The sequence below is a fragment of the Pseudochaenichthys georgianus genome, chromosome 4 (genome assembly GCF_902827115.2).
Source record: "Pseudochaenichthys georgianus chromosome 4, fPseGeo1.2, whole genome shotgun sequence".
In the NCBI taxonomy this organism is placed as follows: domain Eukaryota; kingdom Metazoa; phylum Chordata; class Actinopteri; order Perciformes; family Channichthyidae; genus Pseudochaenichthys; species Pseudochaenichthys georgianus.
Window position 1 is genome coordinate 43,022,761 of NC_047506.1, and position 12,520 is coordinate 43,035,280.

Here is a 12,520-nt window from a genome sequence, read left to right on the forward strand (position 1 = left end):
GATGTACCGTGCATGTTCACATCATGTATACTTTGCATTACTTAATACCATTTTTCAAATATTTTATTTTTTAACATTTTGGACAAAATAGCCAATTGTACAATCGAGGTGAGATGTCCCTAGTGCCCACCTATCCGATTTGAACATGCTGATGTACAATGTGATGTAGTATGGGATTAGTTTTGTATCATAAAGATAAAGCAACACTTTCTCAGAATAAAGCAAAACTATGAGTTTAAAAGAAAAAAAAACGAAGTCTAGCTAAATAAAATACATTTCAAAAATAAAACTATAAGTTGCAAACAAATCATTTGTGTAATCATGTAAACTATAAGTATTTTTCTTTGTTTTAACATAGGTTTTTGTTTGCAGTTCTTGTTTCTTCTTTCTCAATGATCAGACTTTTGCTCTCGCTGCAGCTCTTCTCGTTTGCGCTCACTCATTTTTTGTTTGAGATTTTGACACAAACATCCCAGGTGGGCGGGACTGTCAGGGGTGCGTCCTCGTTGGCTACTCAGTTTTTGAGTGACAGCCCACTACACCACAGATCATACAGTGCAACTCATGCAGCAAACTCCGGAATCCACTCGGCCACGTTTGTGTTTTGTGTTTTCATGAACATATCGGACTTATTTTATGGATTGCAGTGCATTATACTTGTGATGTGTAGTTCATACTTTATTCCAACTTTAAATATTTTAATACCTGAACACACTGCTGCTGTTAAATAATTTCCCAATTTGGGATTGATAAAGTGTCTGTCTATTTATTTTATAGATTAAAAAAACACATCTATGTATTTTTAAGCTAAAGGTGATACACAATATAAACTGTATACTATTATTTTTCAAAGACATGTTAAATTTCAAAAGCATATATTGCTATGTTTAGGACAAACAATTAAAGACTGCTTTAATTGAACAAATTCTGCAATATAAAAGTGGCAGATTTGCTTTATTAAACAGACCAGACCTAGGCTGCATACCAACTAGTGTTAATTTCGTCAGCTATTTTTTTATTTAGTTTTAGTCTTAGTCCTGTGTTAAATTTTCTTTTTAGTTTTAGTCATATTTAGTCACCTTCATCCTGTTTTTATTTAATCAAGTTTTAGTCGACTAAAAGTCTGAGCATTTTAGTCTTATTTTAGTCAAAGAAAACTGTAGAGTCTTTTTTAGTCATCAGATTATATCGAACATTTCAGTCAAACTAGTCTAGCCAAAACCAATAATTTGTCATTTTAGTATATATAAATAAATAAGATTATATCTTGTCCTTATTTGATGAAAAACACAGGTTGAATGATTAAGAATGCAGCTTTGCAGAGATGGTCAGGTGTGTGGTGTTTTTACCTGTGTTATGGCCACATTGCTTCCCTTCTGATAAAACAATGCATTCGCTTTTTTTCTCCGCCTCATTGTAGCGAAAATGGGCCCAAATATCACATCGTTTCTTTCTCCCAAGCAGTGGTGGCTTTAGACTTTTTCGTTGTCAGTCATTTTGACGGACAGGATCGTAACATTTCCGTCATAATCCATTATTATCCGTCGAGTGCACAATTTATCAATCACTCGCACTGACGGGGGGGGGGGGTATTCGGTTAACGCGAGTGCGACCACTGCTCCCAAGCCCTGTCGTTGCCATTTTATTTTCTGTTAAATAAGGTTAGTTAGACCATGAGTTAGCCCCGAGTCTTCCTGACGGTTCACAGTGTGCCGCTGTGTCCTCCTCGCAGGGAAAGACCCTGCAGACCTGAGGGAGGAGGACCTGCACCAGCTGCACCTACAGAACTTAGCCCATGCTGGGCATAGCTGTTACCACCTGCACAGGCCTAGCCTGTCAATTAACAGATTAACATTTAGTGTAACTTATGTATATTATTTCGTTTTTATTTAAAAAAAAATGGTTCATGCTTGATAACTTTTAGTTCACATTTCAATAAATTGTATTTGCACTCCTTTTGTCCGTTATTCTTACTGAAAATGTTAAATTAAACATTCACATCCGACTGAAGATTGGCACCATTTATTTATGACGTTGCAAACTCGGCGGTACAAGGCACAAGTATTGTGAAGCTCATAAAGTGAGGCAAATGCATTTGATCAGCTGACTTTTTTTTTTTGCTAAACTTTATAGGCCTGACAATAATCACACTGTCTCTGAGGTGCAACGTAAAACACAAAACAACACACAAATGAAGTTCCTGTTAGACTACAAAACTAGTCAGTGTGCAGGTCTTTGAGTTACAATATAAGTGTCAGAAGGCCAGAATTCGGTTTGATTGCATTCGGACATGATTGATTATCCTGTCTGAGTAGCCCGTATGATGCTGCATCGCAATTTTTGCCGTCGAATTTTATACACCGAATTTTTGGGATCTGAATTTGAACATTCACATTTTTTTAACTTGAATTTTTACATTTGTATTTCACATAGGTAAATTCGGAGCAACACAAATTCAGATACATGATTTTCAAAGTAATTATTTTCAATGCTATAAATTCGGTGTCTGATAAAATTCAAATACTTCTGTCTCTTGTTTGCTTCCATAAGAACGCTGCAGCGATAGTAAAAGTCTGATCATTGAGAAAGAAGAAACAAGAACTGCAAACAAAAAAAATAGAAAAGAAAAAATACTTATAGTTTACATGATTACACAAATGATTTGTTTGCAACTTATAGTTTTATTTTTGAAATTTATTTTATTTTGCTTGACTTAGTTTTTTTTTCTTTTAAACTCATAGTTTTGCTTTATTCTGAGAAAGTGTTGCTTTATCTTTATGCATAGTTTTCTATGCATTTTGAGGGTTTTGGGGGGTTTGACCCCCAAAAACATTTTCGAACCCTAGGGGCTGGCTCCCCCAAAAGAATTAAATAACATAACCCTAACCAAACCCTAACCCTAAAACCGAAATAAAGTAACAAAAAAAAGTAACTAAATCCGCCAGAAACCTGAAAATCTTCGTGCGCACATGCATGTGTCCCGTTTCTCCATTTCTGGAAGTTGGCAACCCTTGTGCAGACGTCGATGTGTTCCATTATCATTCATATTACATCATAAAGTATCATATATCTCCTTATCTGAGTCAGCTGAGCCGTATCTGGCCGTGCAACACCCACAGTGTCACATACTGTATGCAGAACTATTATTTTAAGCAACACATTAAGTTGACGAAACACTCGAGTCAAATGTAATTAAAGTCAGATCCACTCGTGTCTAGTGTTAATTTCGTTGACTAAAACTATGACGAAATATGTTCGTCAACGACCTTTTTTTCCATGACGAAATCGAGACGATGACGAGACGGCACCGACGGCAGTAAACAATAACTGTAACAAAATCATCATGCAATATCATTGACGAAAAGTGACGAGACGAAAATGTAGTTTACTAAATAAAAACTATGCCAAAATCTCTCTTAACTTTCGTTGACGAAAAATGAGGAGACGAAATATTATCAAAGTTAACGTTACATCTCTGATAGTCAGTTTTTCTCCCAGCAGTTCCATTTCCGGTGCTGCGCTGGGCAGCAGCTGTGTGTCTGTGCTGCGCACGGCGGTACATTTGAATTACACCGGGCAGCGGCAAAATATGAACTGTCAGAAAGACTCGGGTCTAACCAAGCGGCAAACTCTGGGGAACAGCCGGGAAGCCAATACGGAAGTGCCACACACTGCAGTTCATACATGGGCTGCAAGGGACTGGCTGCAGAAAGGAGCAATTTCCATAGACCCCCATGTTAAAATGCCCAACTTTACAGCAGAAAAAACCATGTTTCTACCCATGGATGCAATACATATTATTATCGATATAGTTAGATTCCACCTTCATGATTATGAATCTGTGAGTGAATTGTTTTCTAACATGACCCTTTTATTTATATTAGGTCTTAAAGTTGTTGCATAAATTAGGGCGTGGTCACGTTGATGGACACGTACATGCCTCACTGTCAGCTAACAGCAACTTGTCCACTCTGCTAGGCTACAACCATAGAGGCTACAACGTTAGTTAGTCATAGTACTGTACTTGACCCTTTAGCTTTAGCCGTGTTCGTGGTGATTGTGCCTTTTAGGGAATATTGTTACAAATACCAAACAATTAAAATGTGGTGCTGTGCGCTTGAATGTACTAACAGAACTTCCAAGAAGTCTAACATGATAATATTATACATGTTAACCCCGTCCGCAGGGGTTTGTGTGCTTGGTAGCTTAGCTTGTTACTTATTAGCCAGCTAAGGACGTAACCCTTTATGCATACATATACATTTTAGTTTATGATTCAGCATTGAGTAAGACTTTTATAGTCTATGGCTATGACGCCCATAATGCTAAACGGGAGCAAATGTTAATAGGGGACCCAATTATCCCAGTGGTGGCCGCCGGAGCTAACGGAGCCGCAGGGGGCTAGCTCCAGCCGGCGTTCCAGAGCTAGCCCACTGCGGCTCCGTTAGGTCCGGCCGGTGGAGTCCGTCTTTTCTCAACGTGTGAATGACAAGCATTAAGAATAACAAAATATAGCTTATTCTCTTGCAGATTGTCTCATTTGATTATGAATGTAACGTTTATATAGGGGAACGACACTGTTAGCAGTAACTTGGTATGCATGTATTTCATGTTAGCTTAGCTTCTTAGCCTGAGCTAGCTCTGTTTACTTCCAGTTCGGAGGCAGCAGGTTCCGCCTCGGCTCCGCCTCTTTGCCCTTATTTGGAGCACGCGGGATTAGACTCTGACGTCACAGTCGAGCCGTTAGTGGCCGACTCCGCCCACTAAGGGCTTCACGGCAACTCTGCAGAATCCTATGGGTGACGTCACGAACACTACGTCCATTTATATATACAGTCTATGGGTCTAACTCATGGTCTAACTAACCTTATTTAACAGAAAAGAAAATGGTAACAACAGGGCTTGGGAGCAGTGGTCGTACTCGCGTTAACCGAATACCCCCCGTAAGCACGAGTGAGTGATAAATTGTGCACTCGACGGATAATAATGGATTATGACGGAAATGTTACGATCCTGTCCGTCAAAATGAGTGACACCGAAAAAGTCTAAAGCCACCACTGCTTGGGAGAAAGAAACAATGTGATATTTGGGCCCATTTTCGCTACAATGAGGCGGAGAAAAAAAGCGAATGCATTGTTTTATCAGAAGGGAAGCAATGTGGCCAAAACACAGCTGGTAAACACACCACAAACCTGATACTCTCTGCAAAGCTGCTTAATCATTCAACCTGTGTTTTTCATCAAATAAGGACAAGATATAATCTTATTGTGAAATATGTTTGACTAAAATGACAAATTATTGGTTTTGGCTAGACTACTTTGACTGAAATGTTCTATATAATCTGATGACTAAAAAAGACTCAACAGTTTTCATTGACAAAAAGTAGACTAAAATAAGACTAAAATGCTCAGACTTTTAGTCGACTAAATCTTGACTAAAATGTTTACTGTTTTAGTCGACTAAAATAAGACTAAAATGCTCAGACTTTTAGTCGACTAAAACTTGACTAAATAAAAACAGGATGAAGGTGACTAAATATGACTAAAACTAAAAATAAAATTGAACATGGGACTAAAACTAAATTAAAAAATAGCTGACGAAAAATATGAAATATCATAAACCTGTTAATGTACGCATTCAAACACTTTTTCTTTTACCAGCTGTATTCACCTTGCAGGTGCAGCTCTGTGGCTTTAATCCTGGATAAAGTGTTTAAGTCATGGATGTTTAAAGTTTAACTTATTCATATGTCTAATATTATAGTTGACTTTTCATTAATGAAGTATGACGCTGTGCTGTCAGTACGCTTGTCCATGTTTGTGATTGGTCAAATGTTGCTAGCCCCGCCCCTTTCGTGTGAACGCGCAGTCAGCCGGACAGAGAAACCCTGGCTTGAGTTACTGAGTTGATAACCAGCATTGTAGGACCGCTTAGCGAGAGCACGTTTGTTTTGGGTTAGTTAAGCCAGATAACTCAAACATATCCAGGGTATGTTGAACTGGATTCGTAGTACAGGCCTCTGAAGGAACATTAGCTTCAAATGTGTGCAGTAATGCTTTAAATGTGTCTCTATTATATACTATAATACATTTAGTTTTGTAAAATAAATATGTTTTTCATGCTTATAGACCTTATTATTAGTCTTTTTTGCTTCTTGTCATTCACTATAAAGTCTGTCTGTCATTGATGTTTTATAGTCTTTCTGTCTCTCCTTTTCTGCCCTTTTGTGAATTTCATAGACTCACAACTCTTTGTGCCTCTCACCGACTCTACAGTATGCTAACACTAAAGCTGGAATTCAAGGGAAGAACTGTGTCTGTGTACTGTTTGCCTGAATTAAAGAAGCATGGGCATTGCTAATTATTTTAGCTATTCCCAAAATAATCCTTTTAGTCACTATTGCTTCCGAATAGAGGAGAAAAATGCAGTACTAAATAAATAAAACCCCAAATAAATAGAGAGTGATTTGAATGCGGTGTCAGGGGAGATGTAGTGCAGAGGCGCGATAATAGCTAAGCTAGCTTATAACATCTTTGTTTTCACTGAGCACTGTGCTGCGTCTCGGGGGCCACAAGAGGATTTTTGGCAAAGCTGTTCTTCTCAAGGTCCACACTTTGCAAACACTCAAGGAGGCTTCTCTTCACTATCAGAGAATCAGGATCCACTTACACTCTCAGACTATAGGAGGTGGAGAGGCTACTCATATTCAATGACTCTCCCCATGGACACATGGTCGCAACACTTGGGGATGGCTGAGTGAAAAACAATGAAGCAGAATAGTAGTCTTTTTAGGGAGATTAGTTCCACATTTTAGGGCCTTGAATAGAGTGCTGCATCCTGGATATTATTATTTTCCAGCAGCAAAGAACACTTGCTGCTAAGACACTGAGAATTCATTGTGATTTCTTACATCCACAGTGAATTTATTGTTGTTTCTCAGAATTCCATTCTGCCCTCCGTTTTGACGGAAATAAATGACTTTGGGACCTTGAAGGTTTAATTTGAAATAGCACATGTCTTGCAGTCAAGATGCCGGAGTGAAACAATTGCTTTTCTGCTGGTAAGCAGACCGGACGGAGGAGAAGTCAGGCATAATATTTATCTCCCTGCCCCTGGAGATGTGGCACACTCATCCAATTCATCCATGTCTACATCAGAGAAGAATGAAAGCCGGGCCACAAGAAGAAGTCCTTTTCATTACAGCAACATGGATCATTCATCTTGAGTTTGCTCCATCACATGTCATCGATTAGGAGCGTTTCTTGAAACAGAGGAGCACCAGAGTTCAGGTCTGCTGTAAGAAGGTCTCACACAACAACTCATCATCCAGGCTGTGGGGGGACAGCTGGGATTCTTTCAAAACACAACAGGACATTATTTAAAAAGTACATGAGACATGAATAAAACAATAGCATGAACAAGCTGGCAGTACCCCCAGAAACTGTTGAGTTTATCTGTTTAAGAAACATATAATCACCCATGTGATCTATGCATGTAATTAAGCAGCAACTGCCAGTGGCCAAACTCGTCATGACGAGAGTAAAGGAGGAATTTAGCTGAATGGAATTTGTGTCCCGTTTGAAACCAAAAATCCTCATTTCATTATTTGACTTGCCCTTGTAGGTAACTTTTGTAGCACACATTACTTATGTCAGGACATATTATGCTCATTTTAAGGTTTCATATTTTAATGTAGAGTCTCTACTGTGACATGTCTCCATGCTTAATGTTCAAAAAGCTCTTTATTGTTCTCATACTGCCTGTGCTGCATCACCTCTTTTCACCCTCTGTCTGAAACCAGAGCCCGGTCTGCTCTGATTGGTTAGCTAGCCAGCTCTGTTGTTATTGGTCAACCGCTTAGCCTGTTACATACAATGTGATGGAGCGCTAGCCAATAGAAGCATGAGTGTGACATAGTGATGTCATTATGTTACTGAATAAACAGTATGCTTAACACTGTGACTCTTTCACAACATATCGTTTAGTTAATTGGCAAACAAACGTTGTTGTCCGAGTACGTGTTGGAAGGAGCTAATATATCAACCCAGTCTCACGACATTTCGTGTTCACCAACACGATTTTTAATCTATTGATTCGTGTTCACCATCACGATTTGCCCCTTTTTTTCGTGTTGCACAGCACGATTTTAAAAGCAATGTATTTCTACTGGTAACGTGTTTCGTGCCTGCAGGCTGCAGCACATCTTTTTCTCCGGTCGGGTCGTGGAAGACCGGAAGCTGTGTGGTTCATAAAAACATGTTCTTACTCAATATCAAGCCACAATTATTGCTTTTATTTTAAATCGTATAATTTCAGACTTTTGTTGCCGTCTGTGAGGAAAATAAATGGGGCTCAGAGCCTCAGGATACTGAAATCTGTATTTTTTAAATCTTTTTTTCCTTCTAATTTGTTATTCTTTTCAAAATAACACACTGTTATTTACTCACCAATAACACACAATTGTCCTTGCTTTTATTTATTGGTTTAATTCCATAATCTCGGGCTTTTTTGGCGTCCGTCAGGAACTGAATTTCAAAATAAAAAATAACCGGAAACAGACGTGGGCATTTCGAGCGATTACCCAAGATCCTCAGCTATGGTTTTAAGCTCGCTGATTGGATGTGTTAGCTGCAATGCATGCTGGGATTTGGTGTTTATATTATATGAAATCCGGAAAACATTTGAAAAGAATAAAATAATACTTAATTCCGAGTGTTCTTGCTTTTCTCTTTGAAAGTCATCACATAACGGCATTGTAATACACGGTTCGGCTGCATGACATATTACAGATCTGCCGTAGTTCTATATTTAGAGAGCCCTGATGAGAAGACCTTTGGAAAAACTGGAAGAAATGGGGAAAAGTATAAATAAAAAGTAATAAAAAGTATAAATATAGAAATATAGACTATAAAAATCAAGAAGATACTATAAGTGATCTCTACAATAAAACAGTTTAGTGCAGGATGTACAAAGATATTAATAGGAGGAGGTGCAAAACAGAAAAACGAATTAACCTTTATTTAAACATTAAATAACAGATTAAGGTCTTTGGGAGTATCTATCTACAGATAAATATTAAGCCTGACAAAGTACTTAACGTCTAATATATTGCTTTCCTGCAATGTTAACTATGTTGAAGCACTTATTTTAACTGATATTATACACATTAATTATACTCTTATGTATGTAGATAGAATAAGAAATGTGCAGAATATGACAGTTTAATGGTGGAGGTACACACATATTGATAGATGTCTTGTAATGCACTGTTGAGGAACCTGTGACCCAAGTGTTTCATTCATTGCATAACTACACCGTAGTTGTGTATATGATATGTCAATAAACCTTTGAAAATCTTGAAAGGGATTTGCAAAATAGCCATTATATACAGTCTTTAATTAACTATTAGTAGAGAATAACGAGTAATGAATATACTTTATTACTCGTTTCCATTCATGTCAATTGCAGATACATGTTTAGTCTTCTCAAACACCAACTATCAAATATCTCTCCTGATTGTTGGCACTTGACAATCACCTTACCTGAATTTTACTCAGGTGTAACTAAAGTCTGATTTAAGGGTTGTTTATATTTCACATCATTAATCAGAATCTGCAAAGTAACTCAAATAAATGCAGTGGAGTAAAAATACCAGGTTAACCTCTGAATTGTCGTGGAGTAGAATTACAAAGTAGCAATGAGCTGTCATGTGGGTATATATTAATGCTGCGCATTATGGACACAAGCGATTTTCACCCATTTATTAATTATATGTTTTACATTTGATAACACCAATGTGTTTAATACTGGCAACTTCTAATTGTGGGAAAAACGAAAACGTTCAGTAGAGACGTCCCATAGAACATTTTGCGAAACACAATAGCCAGCATGTGTAGTTCTGGAGGGGTGTTCAATTCCAGTTTTGGATAGCCTTCCATTTCACACAGCTGTTTGATGCTCTGCGTAACCTTATGGGGACTGTAGTCCTAAACGATAGCTGGGGATTATGGGTAGTGTAGTGTCTTCGGCCATCCTAAACTCAGAAATGTTGACAATCGCAATGATGCTCGAAATGTCCCTTATAGGCCTACGTCTGTTTCCGGTTATTTTTATTTTGAAATTCAGTTCCTGACGGACGCCAAAAAAGCCCGAGATTATGGAATTAAACCAATAAATAAAAGCAAGGATAATTGTGTGTTATTGGTGAGTAAATAACAGTGTGTTATTTTGAAGAGAATAACAAATTAGAAGGAAAAAATATTTAAAAATACAGATTTCAGTATCCTGAGGCTCTGAGCCCCATTTATTTTCCTCACAGACGGCAACAAAAGTCTGAAATTATACGATTTAAAATAAAAGCAATAATTGTGGCTTGATATTGAGTAAGAACATGTTTTTATGAACCACACAGCTTCCGGTCTTCCAAGACCCGACCGGAGAAGAAGACGTGCTGCAGCCTGCAGGCACGAAACACGTTACCAGTAGAAATACATTGCTTTTAAAATCGTGCTGTGCAACATGAAAAAAAGGGGCAAATCGTGTTGGTGAACACGAATCAATAGATTAAAAATCGTGTTGGTGAACACGAAATACCGTGAGACTGGGTTGAATATATGCACTCTAGAACACGGGAGGTTAGCACAGACTGTATCGGTACAGCTCGTGTGGTTCCCTGCAGAAAGCCTCTGCTCCGGACTCTTCTGCTGCTAACATGAACTCAGCCTTGACTGTGATTCAATTGAAACCCATGACCTGTGTAGTGCTGCAGCACTGGAGAACCCTCCTATTCAACTGCTGTTATTACTGAACATTATCCACCCGCTGATAAGAGGACTCACCTCAGCACAGATCTCTAAAAGACAGCCCTACATCCAGATGGACTCCACTGATTGGATACCTCCACACTTTGGTACATGTCTGCCTGTCTGTATGTCCTTGAAATGTTCTATACTTTATTAACTTACACAAAGCACTGTTGATGGTTCAGGCTTTTGATAACTTGTTTTCTACTTCATAATAACATTAGAACACATTCCTATGAAAGATAATACATGTGAAAAATGTGAAAATGCTATATTTCTTTTTGTTAAACTCCTCATATTGCTTATATTTAATAAGACTCATTATGCAGCCACTTGTGTGTCAGGATTGTGTTGCTTTGTGTTACCAACTTTCACATCAATGAGCTCTGTGAGAGGGAAAGCTCAGCTGTCCATCTCCGCCTGTTTAGTATTCTGCCCATAAAATGGTTTGAACCTCATCCCCTATATCCATCTATCAAAAGATATGAGATAACTTTTTTTTTCTTCTCAACAGATGATATTAAGTGCCTCCTATTATCTCAGTAGGTCTGTATCATATTAGAATCTGCAATCGCAGGTCAGAAAGTATCCGCCGCTCTTGTCTCGGCCGGTGCTGCAGAATTACTTTCCTGCACACAATGGCTGAATGGGATGAGGCTTTGTCATTTAAACTGCATAAAGAGGCCAGAAATTGATTTTTATTGTAGATCTTCATATCTAATAAAGCTCTGAGGATCCCCTTTCTTCATTGTCTGAATGGCCACTGAATGCTTTCAATCTTCTTCTCTGTTTCATGCATAAAAGTGGAAGCCGGAATGATAGCAGGAGAATGAGAGGGAGGGGGGGGGGGGGGGGTGCTGCCCTGCAAGTGAAATACATCCCTTCTCTTTCTCTCCTGAAACTAGACCTGGGGAGGACGGGAAAGGTGAAGGAGCTGGGGGTAATTGAAAAGTGAAATGTTTTTTTCCTCCCTCTTTAGGAAGAACGTCTCTTTTTCAAAGGGAAAACATGCGCAGGACGTGTGCTAAAGAAATCCTCTTTAGGAGCCTCCACAGCACTGAAGGTCTGCACAGATATCAATACTCATTTCTTATTACTGCAGGTTACATGTACAATTACAAATATTACACAATGTGGTTATTTTCAAACCCCCCTTTCTATTGCTGCACAATATGTCTGCACACTAGAAGATGTTTCACTCTTGTCTTTATTTCTATCTTCACAATTGAACAAGTTCAGAGACTATTTGTAACCCTCCTGTAGGAGTGGATTCAAAACCTTGTACCACTTTTAAGTTGACGGGGGAGTATGGAAAATATATCAAATAAATACACCGTCAAACTTTGCCAGCATCAGCTGTTTACTTGTGCTAATAAGAGAACAATCATGTGGAATGTTTGGGTTCTTAGTTCCACTGTTCTCCTCACAACTCTGGTACAGAACCTGGTTAAAATAAGAACGTAGAAGTCATGGATCACGGCCCCTACACACGGCGGTGTGCGTTGCCGCTTCAACGCTTCTGCCCATTTACTTTGAATGGGGTGACGTCACGCCTCGCCGAACTGCATTGTGGGAGCAAAGCGTAGCTTTTCTCGCGGTGCTCGCTGCAAAAGTAGAGCAATGTTCTACTTTTGACGCTTCGACGGAGGCGTCAGCCAATCAAATCATATGCCAGTACAAGCTCTGGCCAATCAAACCGCGTGCTTGTGTGTCTGGGG